At 34.7% G+C, this 12,786-nt stretch overlaps 1 protein-coding gene across 2 annotated transcripts in view; it reads left to right on the forward strand.

Annotated features, from left to right (window-relative positions):
* The window catches only part of ZPBP (zona pellucida binding protein), a 114,820-nt gene that overhangs the window by 82,671 nt on the left and 19,363 nt on the right, over positions 1–12,786 (forward strand). The window lies entirely within an intron of this gene.

Consider the following 12,786-nt stretch of genomic DNA (forward strand, 5'->3'; position numbering starts at 1 on the left):
AAACATTATTTTTCACGGACTTCTGAGGATTGATTGTGTAGTTTAGTAATAGTTTATGCAATGTTGTTAATTTCTGTTGCTTTCTTTATAGATAAGATTTGCTGTTGTACATTCAAATTTGGGGAATCCCAGGAAGAATCAAGCAAGGAGATCTTTGATAGTGGTATAGTGTCTATGTGAGTGGTCAGAAATAACTAGGTTACAGGTTAGAGTATTTAAACATCTTGAGATGATTTTGTTAAGTGATTTTAGTAATAAAGTCCTTATGTACTTTAATTATGCAGTGAAAGTGAATTGTTTAATAGATATAGTTGCTTCTAAAAGCGCTCTTAGACTCTGAAATTTATTCTGCTTAGACATGCAAACCCTCAACCTTTGTTTTAATTTTAAATCCAAAAACCAAGAAAAATAATGATTAAAAAGAAAAAACTGATATTGAGAAAACAGTTGAAGGCAAGAAATCTCACTGTATACACAGAGGGCGTTACAGTATGATAAAAGGATAAATCTACCAAAGATGATAAAATAATATAATATTGCTAAATTTGTGAATGCTTAATAAATAACATGTTTTAAATACAAAAACCAAAAATTGTCAGAGAAGTAAAACTGGAATGCCAAGCCATATAGAACAACAGTGAAATTGGAACCAGTCAAAAATCACTTCCAGAGGTGTTATAGACATAATACATAAAGAAAAACTGTAAATATTTTAGAATATAATGTAGGAGAATATCATCATGTCTTTAGGATCAGAAAAACAATTTCTGAAAAAAAGCACAAAAAATCACTAATTTTATTTTTTAATTTATTTTATTTTTTTAAATCACTAATTTTAATAAGTGATAATTTTTCTACTAAATTAAGTATTTCTGTTTATCAAGACAGTGCAGAGAGATAAAAGATAATCCACAGAATGAGAAAATTTATTTGTAGTGGGCATAACCAACAAAAGACTAGTACCCAGAGCATATAAATAAAGAACCTGTAAAAAAATTAAAAAAAAAATTTTTAAATAGGAAATTTAACAAGTTTACTTCACAAAAGATTAATTCCAGATGATCAATGGATATGTGAAAATAGGTTCAAACTTTATGTAACTAGAGAAATATGAACTAAGAACAGAATGAGATCCTACTGCCACAGCTGTGAAATTGGCAGAAAGTAAGCAGTTGTGACCAACTAGGTGTTGAAAAGGGTGCAGTGCCCCTGGGGAGCCGCTACGCCCTGCCTGCCTGAATGGAGATCCTGCCACTTTGGAACACAGCTTGGCAGTGCAATAAATGCGCAGTACACCCACTGCGTGACTGGCATTCAGCTCTTAGGGAAAGCTCATCTTTGTATATTTCGTAATAGCCCCAAACCAGAGGCAGCCCAAATGTCCATTAATGGTAAAGCATATGAAGAAACAGTGATCTGTTCATACAGTGGAATGCTTCACGAGAGTGGCAGTCAATGAGTGGGGATCACAAGCATTCGCATACATTTTATAAACGCAGCTCCTGGGAAGGAAGCTAACTACCACAGAACCTACAACTGAGGCATAGCTAACCACTGTTACAGAGATTCATTCATGAGACACAGCAGAGGAGTGTTGACTTCTGGAGAGATGGAAGGGAGTATGATTCGTGGGGGCACAGGAGGAATTTTGGGAAGATGCCAGTTTTCTGTGTTACAGCCTACACTGTTTCTAGATTGGTTTCTATGCAAATATTTGTCATATTGTACATTTATATCTTGTTTTTTTCTCTCCATGGGTTATATTTCATTATAAAATGTGACAATATTAAATTTTTCCCTCAGCCTGAACACCATTGTTAAAGGCGCTGTGAAGAAAAAAAATTAAAATTGCAAGGAGTTTTTTTCTCTAATGATTCAAACTTATGATTTCTGTGTAGTGTCACTTGATCTTTGTCTTCATAAATTTATAATTTTAATAGAGCTATTAATGATGGTTCAGTGGGAATAATGAAATTATTATGAATTATTTTCTATTAAGTTATAGTTCTGTATTACTCTGCTGTCTTTGTACTAGTTTTATTTATTTGAAACAGCTAACAATAAAATTGTTTTAGCATTTTGTTTATGTTGACCTTTAGATTATTTTTTGTTTTTACTACTATGTTAAAGATGATTTATAATTACACTTAATCAACTTATATATTTTCAGTGATTCCTTATACAAATTTACAGAAATGTGAGCACTTTTAGAAAGTGAGCATTTTGACTTGGATATTTTTTGGTGTGTTATTTTATTTCAGATTAAAGCTTTTACCCTATTTTAACCTCTCCAACAATAAAGGTGTAATTACAGACTTGTTGGAACTTCTTTTATTGGACTCGGAGCATCACTTCCCAAAGAGTAAAAAGCAGACCCTAAGGGCCAAGTAAAGCAAGGCCTGTGTTACTCACGTCACTGCATGCTCCGGGGGCTCCCACCCTCCCACTCGAGGCTCCTGAACCAAACAACATTCCACGAGGTTTTCTTCCCTTTTCCTTCCTTTCTTTCTCCCTCACTGCCCCCCACCACAGTTAAATTCTATTTTGTGTCTTTCTCCCGAATTTATTTCTCTGTCTCTATTCCTATTATAATTATCTACTTTGAATTCCATTTTCTGTGTGTGCCTGAGACAATCATCTTCTCCTCCTAACTGCCATCCCTCGTCTCTTCAGTCCACACCTCACATTACTCTCACTTGTACTTCTAAATTCCACATGCAATCCCTTCATTTCTTCACTTCCAAACCTGTGGTAATAAAACCCTGGCTTCAGAGCATAACTTGCTGCACCTTCAATGAGCCAATTCCTGCTTAGCTTTCAGCAACTCATAAATACCTTTATTACAATAATGGCATCATTTTATGCCTTATCCAACCAGAAATGTGTTAGAATCTCGTAATATGTATATGGTACTTATTATTATTAAGTGTAAGGCCCTAGGGATACATTGATGAATGACCTAAAAAGTTACTTCCTTGATGTTTAAATTTATCAGGTCAAACAACTCATAAAGAGAGAAGTGAATAAAATCATCACATGTGGTGATAGGCCCAGTGAAAAACATTCAACAAGGTGATGTGATATACTGTAGTTTATCAGTTGGGTCTAAACAGAAAACAGACGCCTACTCACTAGTATTTTGAATAACATTTAATGAAAGTGCCATTGTTAGAGGTTTGGGCAGAGTGAAGGGGGGCAGTAAGGTATGTTGAGGCATCTAGGACTACAACAGCTTGAAACATTTTCCATCCCTAGTTTTGAAGGATAAAGAGGAGGAAGGAAGGTGCAGAAACTTATAAGGGCTGGTGCTGGAGAGATGGACTGCCTGGTGCAGGCTATGGGCATATGATGAGGCAGTCACTACAGAGAACCCACAGCTAGCAAGAGGGGAACACATGCCCTGCACTGCAGTCCTCTAATGGAGCCTCTCTGGCCAGACGCAAAGGGAAGGGACCTGTGTGACGGAGTCTGTTGATGTCAGTTCTAGGAGAAGGGAGGGAAATGCACTAGGCTGTGGGTTCAAATGAGACTGACCATCAGGGAGAGTAAGTAGGGTTTGGACAGAGGACTGAATGTCTACATTAATTGGACTTCAGGGAAGGCTTCACTCAAAAAGTGACTCTTGAGTTCAGCCCCGTGTGATAAGAAGCAGATCGTGCAGAGATCTGTGAACTGAGTTTTCCTGCAGAGAGAAGACACATACAAAGGCCAGACTTAGCATGGCCTGCTTAATAAGGTACTATTGGCCATGACCATAGAGAATGCGATAGGTTTAGTGTGTTTAAGAGGCACAAGAAAAAAAAATTATGCATGGATTGTAAAAGCTTGAAGAAGTTGAGAGGAATGAAGTGTGACTCTTATGTTTAAGCATAAGTGGGTGGTATAGCATCTCTCAGTTGGATTGTTTTGTATTATGTAAAGTAGTACTGTATTATGTAAAGCAATCTGATTTCATTTCACAGAATGCCCAATTTCACAGGCCCATTCATTGAGAAATTCATGCTTTGCTGTGTGCTCACTTGTATTTGTATAGGTAGATATGTTTCTGAGCACTTCTTGTTTTGTTACAATACTTACCGATCTCTTCACCAATTAGTGTAACTTCATGAGTTTTGATCTCTGATAAGGCAGGTCCTTTTGCATCATGAGGCCATTGCACCTCCATTTAAATTTTTCAGTCAGTTTGTCAAGTTCTACAAAAATGGCTATTGGATTTTGATCATGACTTCACTGAATCTATAAATCTATTTGGGGAGAATGGCCACCCTACCGATACTGTATCTTCCAGTTAATTAATGTGTGTGTGTGCATACATGTGTGCTTATGGGTATGTTTATGAATCTTCATTTTAAAATCTTCCTTTACATCTTTAGTGAATGTCTCCCCATTGTAATTGTTCTCAGTGGTCTTACAAATATTTTGCTTCTTTTTATATCTAGGTGCTTGATAGTTTTAGAACTTTTTATTTTGCTATAATAGTAGGCTTCAGGAAAGTTAGAAAAATGTACAAAGCTTTTGGGATACCTTTCACCAAACTTATTGATGTAGACAATATTTGTATCCCCCCAAAATTCATAGGCTGAAACCTAATCTCCAGGGGAGTGGTGTATCGTGGTAGGGCTTCTGGAAATTGACTTTTGTAGATGATGTAAGGTGAGGGTCCAGTGTTACTCACTTGCATATGGGTATTCAGTTTCCCAGAATCGTTTGTTAAAAAGACTATACTTTACCCATGGAATGAACTTGGCTTTCTTGTTAAACATCAGTTTACCATGTATGGGAGGGTTTGTTTCTGGGATTGCTCTTCTTTTCCATTGGTCTTTGTGCCCATGTTTATGCCACACTGTTTTGGTAACTATAGCTTGGTGATAAGGTATTTTTTTAATTTGTTCTTTTTTTTTTTTTTTAAAGAGAGATCAAGCAGGGAGAGGGGCTATGGGAGAGAATACCAAGCGGGCTCCACACCCAGTACAGAGCCCCATGTTGAACCCAACACGGGGCTCTGTCCTAGGACTCTTGAGATCGTGACCCAAACATAAATCAGGAGTCAGACACTTAACCAAATGAGCCACCCAGACACTCCAGCTTTGTAATAAGTTTTGAAATCAGGAAATGGGATTCCTCCAATTTCCCCTTTCTTTTTCAAGATTTTCTAGTTACTTGTAGATACTTGAGTTTCTGTATGGATTTTAGGATGATGTTTGATTTTGTTCTGAAAAAAAAAAAAAAACTGACACAATTGGGGTTTTATTTGATAGGGATTGCATTGAATCTATAGATTAATTTGAGTAGTATTAGAATATTAACCTTAATGATATTAAGTCATCTAATCCAATAATACAGATCTTTCCAATAGTTTTTGTTTTCTTTAATTTCTTTCAGCAGTGTTGTGTAGTTGTCATTGAACAGATCTTTTACCTTCTTGCTTAAATTTGTTTCTGAACATTTTATTCTTTTTGATGATATTGTAAATGATTTTTAAAATTTCCTCTTGAATTGCTCATTGTTGATTTTAGAAATGAGTGTATCGACTTAATATGGTACAACTTTGCTAAATTTGTTTATTGGACTCATAGGGGTTATTTTTAGAGTCATAAGATCAGATCTATGTACAGAAATAATTTTATTTTTCACTTTCAGTTAGATTCCTTTTTTTTTTCTTTTTCCTACCAGGTTACTGTGTCTAGAACATCCAATATGTTGAGTATGAATGGCAAATGTAGACATCTGTGTTGATTTTGATCTTGGGGATGAAGCTTCAATCTTTCATAGTTGAATATGATGTTAGCTGTGTGTCTTTCATGTATGGCTTTCAACATGTTTAGGAACTTTTCTTCCATTCATAGTTGATTATTTTTGTCATGAATGAGTGTTGACATTGGGAAGATGTTTTTTCTGTATCTGCTGAGAAGAGCATATGTTGGGGTTTTTTCTCCCTTTATTCTGTTAATTTGGTGTATTCCACTGATCAAATTTTCATACGTTGAATCATTCTTGCATTCTGGGAATAAAACGCACTTGGTCATAGTGTATAATCCTTTAATATGTTGCTGCATTTAGTTCCTTGTATTTCGTTGAGTATTTTTACATCTATACTCATAAGGGATATTGAACTGTATTTTTCTTGTGCTGTCTGATTTTGATATCAGGGTAATGGTAGTCTCTGGGGGTTTTCCTTCATCTGCAAACTTCTGGATGAGTTTGAAAAAAGAATAGGTGTTACTTCTTGTAAACTTTAGTAGATTTCACCAGGGAAGCTGTGTAATCCTGGGCTATTCCTTATGGGAAGGTTTTTGGTTATTGATCCAATATCTTACCAGTTATATATTCAGTTATAGATCTATTCAGATTTTTTATTTCTTTATGTGTCATTTTTAGTGGAACATGTGTTTCTAGAAATTTTCCCATTTCATCTAGGTTATTCAGTTTGTTGGTGTATAGTTATTCATATATAATTTATGTAATATGTAAAATCAGTAGTAATGTTCCTACATTCACTAGTATTGTGATTTTAGTGTCTTGAGTCTTTTCTCACTTAGTCTTAGTCTGCATGAAGTTGTCAATTTTGTGGATCTTTTCAAAAGAACCAACTTTGGGTTTTGTTGATTTTTCCATATTGTATATATTATATGTACTATATATATATATGTATTATACTCACCTTTAAGCTTTATTATTTCCTTCATTCTGTTTGCTTTCTGCTCAGTTTGTTCCACTTTTCCTAATACCTTAAGCTTGTTTATTAATTTGAGATCTTGCTTCTTTTTTGTTGTATGTGTTGGGGGGTATAAATGAAACTCTTAGTACATATTTTCCTGCATCCCATAAGTTTTGGTATATTGTATTTTTAATTTTATTTCTCTCATAGTATTTATTTACTTTGTGTTTGTTAATCAATACATTGATTGTTTAAGAATATATTGTTTGATTTCCAAATATTTGTGAATTTTCCACTGTTCATTCTTTATTCATTTCTAGCTTTACTCTCTTGGGATTAGAAAAGATACTTCAGTGATTTCAATCTTTTAAAATGTATTGACTTCTTTTTTTGTCGCCCAACTTATGGTCTGTCCTGGAGAATGTCCCATGTGCCTTTGATAAAAATGTTTATCTAGGGCGCCTGGGTGGCTCAGTGGGTTAAGCCGCTGCCTTCGGCTCGGGTCATGATCTCAGGGTCCTGGGATCAAGTCCCGCATCGGGCTCTCTGCTCAGCAGGGAGCCTGCTTCCTCCTCTCTCTGCCTGCCTCTCTGCTTACTTGTAATTTCTCTCTGTCAAATAAATAAATAAAATCTTTAAAAAAAAAAAATGTTTATCTAGCTATTCTAGTGCAGGCTTCTGTGTATGTCTCTTAAGTCCTGTTGGTTTATAGTTTTGTTCAAGCCTTGTATTGATATTTTGTTTGGTTGTTAACTGTTAAAAGTGGGGTTTTCAAGTCATTATTTTGAATAACTCTTTTTCCTTTCAATTCTATTATTTTGCTGTATATATTTTGGGACTCTGTTGTTAGGTGCGATGCATACATGTTTATAATTGCTCTGTCTTGTTGATGAACTGAATTGTCCTTCATCAATATGTAATGTCTCATCCTTTTATTTTGTAACAGTTTTTGTCTGAAAGTCCATTTCGTCTGATAATTAGGTATCCACCCCAACTTTCTTTTGGTTCTTATTTGCATGTTGTAACTTTCTCTGTTTTTTGTTTGTTTGTTTGTTTTGTTTTTTGTTTTGTTTTTTACTTTTAGCCTATTTGCATCTTAGGTCCATTTGGGTCTCTCATGGTTAACTGTAGTCACATCATTTTTTATTATTTGCTATGTGGTCTCTTTTGATTAAAGAGGTTAATCCAGTTATATTTAAATTTATTCCTTTTAAGGACCTCAGGTTTTTTATTATTTGTTTTCTGTGTTTCTTAAAACTTTTTTTTTTAAGATTTTATTTATTTATTTGACAGACAGAGATCACAAGTAGGCAGAGAAAGGAGGAAACAGGCTCCCTGCTGAGCAGAGAGCCCGATGCGATGCAGGGCTCAATCCCAGGACTCTGAGATCATGACCTGAGCAGAGGCTTTAACCCACTGAGCCACCCAGGCGCCCCTTCTTAAAACTTTTTTGTTCCTTATTTCTTCCATTTATACCTTCTTTTCTATTTAGTTGATTTATTATAGTGATACTTTTTGATTACCTTCTTGTTTCCTTTGTATGTATAGCAAAACTATTTTCTCTGTGGTTATAATGGGGATGACATATGACAACCTAACTTTCTAACAGTCTAATGTTAACTGATACAAACTTAAATTTATTCAAATATAAAAGCTCTACATTCTCTTTAAATTATTTGTGTCCCAAATTATATCTTTAATATTGTGTGCCCCAAAACAGAAATTGTAATTATTTTTATGCATTTGTCTCCTAAATCCTTCGGAAAACAAAAATGTGGTTACAAATCTAAATAATAATACTAATACCCACATTTATACTCCTCATATATTTACCTTACCAAAGATCTTTAATAGTTACCTGGCTTTGAGTTACTGTCTAGCATTCTTTCATTTCTACTGGGAGGACTCCCTTTTACATTTATTTTAGGGCAGGTATAGTGATCTTGAACTCCCTCAGCTTTTCTTTATCTGGGAACAGCTTAATTTTTCCCAGATTTTTGAAGGGCATTATTACCAGGTATAGGATTTTTTTTCTTCAGCGCTTTAAGTATATCATGCCACTTTCTTCTGGCCTGCAAGGTTTCTGCTGAGAAATCAGCTGATAGTCCTATGTAGGATCTCGTGTACATGCTAAGATGGGGCACCTGGGTGGCTCAGTTAGTTAGCAAGTTTCTGCCTTCAGCTCAGATCATGATCTCAGGGTCCTGGGATTGAGTCCCTCATCAGGCTCCCTGCTCAGCACAGAGTCTGCTGCTTCCTCTCCCCCTGCTTGTTCTTTCTCTCTCTCACTCACTCTCTCAAATAAATAATATCTTAACAAAATATATTATTTCTCCCTCATTGGGTAGACTGTTCTGTAAATATTGAATGGGTCAGTTTGGTTGTTAATGTTATTTAAATTTCCTATATCCTTACTGACTTTCTGTCTATTATATTAATAATTTCAAGAAGGGTATGTACCTTTCTTATGAAAGTGAATGAATTATGTATTTCTTTTTATATTCCTTTCAGGTTTTTTTTTTTTTTTTCACTTGAAGTTCTGCCATTTTGTGCATAAATGGTTAAGGGTATTATATCCTCCTATTTATGTTAACACCCTTATCATTATAAAATAATCCTTATAATGGTCTTCCTCTGACTAGTAGTTTGCTTAATGTTAACATTGCCAATTAAGTAATAAAGATTTCTTTTTGTTAGTGTTAATAGGTTTTATCAGTCAAGGTTCCATCAGAGAAATAGAATCAGTAAAATATATACTATATATTTAGAGATTTATTGTAAGAAATTGGCTTATGTGATTTTGATAGCTAGCTAAACAATTTCAAAGTCCATAGGGTGGGCCTGCTGGAAGGGGAGCCTCAGTTCTGCTCCTAGGCCTTTTAACTGAGTAGATCAGTCCCATCAGGGTATCACCTTTAATAAAGTCAACTGATTATAAATGTTAACCACATCTACACAATACCTTCACAGCAATGCCGAGATTAGCATTTGACCAAATAACTAGCAGGTATTACTTAGCCAAGTTGATACATAAAACTGACCTGTATGGGGCGCCTGGGTGGTTCAGTGGGTTAAGCTGCTGCTTTCGGCTGGGGTCATGATCTCAGGGTCCTGGGATCGAGTCCTGCATCGGGCTCTCTGCTCAGCAGAGAGCCTGCTTCCCTCTCTCTCTCTTCCTGCCTCTCTGCCTACTTGTGATCTCTCTTTGTCAAATAAATAAATAAAATACTTAAAAAAAAAAACTGACCTGTACACATGCTATGCTATATCGTTTACTATTTCCTTACTTTAAATTTGTCTTTGTATTTAAGATGTATTTAGTTTGGCAACATAAAATTTGATTCTGCTTTAAAAAAAAAAAAATCTAATCTGACAATATCTATCTTTTAATTGGGATCTTTAAACCCAGCTTAATGTGACAGTTGATATTGTTAGGTTTAAGCGTATCATCTCACTGTTTTCTATTTCCCATCCTATTTTCCCCTTTTTTCTCTAGTTTTCTTCATTTGATTAAATCAACTGAATATAGTTTATGATTGCATTAATCTTGCTGTTCACTTATTAAGTACAAGTCTGTGTTTTTATTTTAGTGGTTACTTTAGGCTTGTAGTGTATACCATCACCTCTTCACACTTACTCATCTTGTCTCTGGCAGTGTTTCATAGACCATTAATCTTACCCCGTCCACTTTTTCATCTCACACATCTTAGTTTTGACCTCCAAAAAACGCTTTTTATATCTTCCATATATTAAGATTTGAACTTACTGGAATACTGTTACATTAATTATTTTAATGTTGTTTTCTGCTAGTCCTCACTGATTATTCAGAGGAGATGGCAATTTATTTTTCTTTTTATTATTAGTCATATTTTCTTGCCTCTCATATAGTTGATTTTTCACTGAATGCCAGACATTATGTGTGTCTTGTTGCTTATTGAATATTTCTGTATTTCTCTATTTTGTGTGTGTATCTGTTTGTGTGTGTGTGTGTGTGTGTGTGTGAGAATTTTGTCCTGGCACACACAAATAAGTTGTTTGGCAACAGTCTAAGCATTTCTGATCTTGCTTTTAAGGTTTATTAGGCTGAACCAGAGTTCAGTCTAGGCTGATTATTCCCTGCTATTGCAATAATTTTGTCTTGACTCTGGCCATATGCCTCTCATTCATGAGGATTTGCATACTGACTCATGGTAATATGCACTAAAACCAGCCCAGCATCAGCACTGTGGATTATTACAATATAGTATGGCAATGGAATTTAAAAGCTTATGTCCTAAGAAGACAGTGGAATGCTATGTGTTTTATGACCAGCCTCAGGAGTCACCTTGTGTCACTTTTGCCATACTCACAAAGGTCTACTCAAGTTCAGAGGGAGGTGACACAGACTACTGCTCAATGAGGTTGCAATCTGAGAATGTTTCGGATGGGATATATGGTGTTTGCCACCTTTGGAAAAGTTCTTTGTATTTCCATATACATTTCAGAATCAGCGTGGCCAATTTCTGTTTTCAGTAAGCCTGATAGAATGATGACTTGGAGAGAATGTGGCTTTGTATTCATGAGCTGTTTTATTTTTTCATCTTTATCGTGTTACAATTGATAAAATTGTATATAGAATATACAGCTTGATATTTTGATATATGTATACATTGTGAAATAATTGCCACAAGCTAATTAACATATCCATCACCTCCCATTATCTCACATAGGTACCATTCATGTGTGTGGTGAGATCGCTTACTGTCTACCCCTTAAGTAAATTTCAAGTATACAGTATTATTTATTATAGCTACATTGCTATATTTTGATCTCTAGAAATTAATTCATCCTGTGTAACTGAAACTATAATATTTCCTCATTTCTCCCTCTTATCAGCCCCTGGCAACCACCTTTCTACCATTGGCTCCTTTGAGTTTGACTGTTTTAGATTGTGCATGTAAGTGAAATCACGCAGTATTTGTCTTGCTGTGTTTGCTTTATTTCACTTAGCATAATGTCTTCCAGGTTCAGCCATGTTGACACAAATGGTAGAATTTCCTTCTTTCTTAAGGCTGAATAATATTCCATTGTATATATAAATCACATTTTCTTTATTCATTTATTCATGGATAGGCATTTAGGTTATTTCCATATTTTGACTAAATATTTACAAACCATGTATCTCATATGGACTTAATCCCCAAAATATGTAAGGAATCTCCTACAACTCAATAGCATAAAATAAGTAATCCAATTAAAAAACAGGCAAATGACCAGAATAGACATTTCTCCAGAAGACATGCCAATGGCCCACAGGTATATAGAAAGGTACGCAAAATCACTAATCACCAGGGAAATGAAAATCAAAACCACAATGAGATATCATCATATTGTTATCAATAAGACAAGAAGTGAAGAGATAAGTGTTGGGGAGGATGTGAAAAATAGACTCTTGCATACCCTTGGTGGAAATGTAAATTACTATGGCTATTATAGAAACCAGTGTAGAGGTATCTCTGTTTCTCTAGGGCTTCTTAAATTTCTCATCAGTATTTTGTCATTTTTGATGAGAATGCCTTACATATTTTTACTCTATTTTACCTGCCTCCTTAGCGCAGTAGGCAGCGCATCAATAAATTGGTTTTTAAAATTGTTTTCAATTGCTGATTGTTAAAAAAAAATACAAATTTATTTTATATGTAGGATTTACTTCCTGTGATCTACTAAACTTAGTTATAGCAAATAGTTTGTGGACCCCTCTGATCTGCTATGTAAACAATCATATGGGTTAGCAAATAAAGTATTACTTATTCCTGTCAATATTTGTACCCCCTATTTCTAGTTTCTTGTTGCAGGGGCCTTGAGTAAATATTTAATATAAATTATGAAAAGAAATATGCTTATCTTGTTTCTAATCTTAGGAAGAAGATATACAGTATTTCACCTTGAAGTATAATGCTAACTGTAGTGTTTGGTTTTTACATGTTCTTTATCAGATTAAGAAATTCCTATTTATTATTAGTTTTTGAGCTGTTTTATTATGGATGAGAGTTGAATTTTGTCAGCTGTTTTTCCACATTTATTAAAACAACAAAGTATATTTAATCTTTAAAAGTATGTATTGAATTTTATATTCCTTGGACAAACTC

Source organism: Mustela lutreola, chromosome 4 (genome assembly GCF_030435805.1).
Source record: "Mustela lutreola isolate mMusLut2 chromosome 4, mMusLut2.pri, whole genome shotgun sequence".
NCBI lineage: Eukaryota > Metazoa > Chordata > Mammalia > Carnivora > Mustelidae > Mustela > Mustela lutreola.